Source organism: Salvia hispanica, chromosome 5 (assembly GCF_023119035.1).
Source record: "Salvia hispanica cultivar TCC Black 2014 chromosome 5, UniMelb_Shisp_WGS_1.0, whole genome shotgun sequence".
In the NCBI taxonomy this organism is placed as follows: domain Eukaryota; kingdom Viridiplantae; phylum Streptophyta; class Magnoliopsida; order Lamiales; family Lamiaceae; genus Salvia; species Salvia hispanica.
In genome coordinates this window covers 21601238-21603803 of record NC_062969.1, presented here as the reverse complement: position 1 = coordinate 21603803, position 2566 = coordinate 21601238, and positions in this window count along the sequence as shown.

The following is a 2566-nucleotide window of genomic DNA, read 5'->3' as shown; positions in this document are numbered from 1 at the left end:
AGCGCACACTTAACACAGAGCCATGGTTTGCTGACTTAGCTAACTACTTGGTCACGGGAGAGGTGCCAAGTTCAGACGAAGTTTCTCGGGCCCAGAAGATGAAGATTAAAAGCGAAGCCAAATATTACTTTTGGGAAGATCCTTACCTGTGGAAAATGTGTTCGGATCAAGTGATTAGACGCTGCATTCCCGAATGGGAACAAAGGGATGTGCTAATTCATTGCCACACTTTGGCATGTGGAGGTAATTTTGGACCGAGGAAGACAGCAAGGAAAGTATTGGACAACGGTTTTTACTGGCCGACACTCAATAAAGATGCATTTGAGTTTTGTCAGTGTTGCAAGAGATGCCAACAGACAGGAGGAATTTCAAGAAGGGACGAGATACTTCAGGTCCCGGTGATTGTGTGTGAAATTTTTGACGTATGGGGGATGGACTTCATGGGACCATTCCCATCATCCTGTGGGAACACATATATATTGGTTGCGGTAGACTATGTGTCTAAATGGATAGAGGATAAGGCCACCACAACATGTGAATCGAAGGAAGTGGCAAAATTTCTAAAGGCCAATATCTTTAACAGATACGGAGTTCCTAGAGCTATCGTCTCAGATCAAGGAACACATTTCTGTAATCGCACCATCGAGGCTCTGATGAAGAAATATGGTGTTCACCAAAGAGTATCTACCCCGTACCACCCTCAGTCTAATGGTCAAGCGGAGATTTCTAATCGCGAGATCAAGGCGATATTGGAGAAGACAGTTAATCCGTCAAGGAAGGACTGGAGCAAGAGGCTCGGTGACGCATTATGGGCCTACATAACTGCTTTTAAGACGCCTATTGGGATGTCGCCTTACAGGCTTGTGTTTGGCAAGATGTGCCACTTACCCGTGGGTATCGAGCACAAGGCGTACTGGGCAGTAAAAGAGTTGAACATGAAGCCTTCGGCTTGTGAAGAAGAAAGGAAGTTGCAGTTACAAGAACTGGAGGAACTGAGGCTGGAGTCGTATGAGTCTGCCATGTGGTACAAGGAAAGGACGAAGTTATGGCATGACAAGAATCTCCGGGTCAAGGAACTCCATATGGGACAGAAGGTGCTCCTTCTCCAATCCCGGCTCAAGCTGATGCCAGGGAAGTTGAAGTCTAAGTGGATCGGTCCATATACCATCATCGGTCTCCGCGCAAACGGGGTAGTAGAGATCCAGGGAAGTGCCTCTAATTCCATCCCTTTTCTTGTTAATGGTCATAGAGTGAAAGTCTATAGGGATAACTCTGAGCTGTGTGTAGTGGAGGAAGTGCCACTACACGCACTCTCTACTATTGGAGGTATTCTCGATGAATTCCTGGGTCAGGTAAATTGGTTGACATTTTGGAAATATGCACTGAACCAGGGAATCTCGGGGATACTCAAAAGGAAGGTGTAAATAGTCTAATTGTTTTTCAAACAAAGGAAAATCCAAAAGAAATGTATATACAATTTAAATCTCCCAAAAATATTTTCGAAGCACCAGACTCCGAAGGGAACCGATGCCTTATATTCTAACCTTGACCTAGGAGTCTGGTGTTTTCATTTTTTTAAGTATAGGGTCATAGTCAAGGAAGTCAGCTAGGGGAGGAGAGCCTGGAGGAAGAAATCAAGGAAAGCCTGGAGAAAGAGGTCAAGGAGGGATGGAGATAATTTGAATTTCAAAATTTGGCCGATATTTATGGAAAGTGTACGGTTGCTTACATCACGCCTGCAACCGCACTATCTTTTCATCAGAAAAGGCAAACTGTCGCTTCTCTCTCCAATAATCTCAATCAACGAAAACTACATTTCCTCTTCCTTCTCTCTACTTTCGTTCTCTCTCTAGAACACAAACCGTAACCAAATTCGACCAAGTTTCTCTTTGTTTTCAGATCTACAGTAATGTATTCAACCCAGGCCACCGAAAGTTCGCAGCCAACGGTGTATGACGCAGTTCTACTGGCAGAATTGACGCAGAAATTAGGTAGCGTCGAGAAAGCAAAGGAAGTCTACGCTCTGTTCTACGCCAGCCTAATGACATTCACGGCGGCCATACCATCACTGACGATTCCAGCGGATTCAGCTGCACAACCCGCAGTTCACCAAGAAGAAAAGCCTCAACATTCAACCGGGGTGCCAGACTCTGGATCTCAACATACAGAAACCGCTTCACGGGAGGCGGATAAAGAAGAGGCTGCGCATGAACGGCCGGAAGATGGTGGGCAGACGAACGGCGAAACAGTTGTGGAGGCCGAACGACAAGGTAACGGAAACCCTAACTCCGAGGGTGAGAGAGATGCTGAGGGGGAAACCCCTATTATGGAAGACGTTGTGGAGGGGGAAACCCCTGTTGTGGAAAGGATTGTTGAGGGGGAAACCCCTGTTGTCCCCTGTTGTGGTAGAAGTTGCTGAGGGGGAAACCCCTGTTCGAGAATTATTGACTGAGGGGGAAACCCTTATGGAGACTGGGGATGAAACCCCAACGGATTTTAGGGGTGCGACCCCTGAACCCATGGAAGAGGGGGCGACCCCAAGTGATGTCAGGGGAGAAACCCTCGT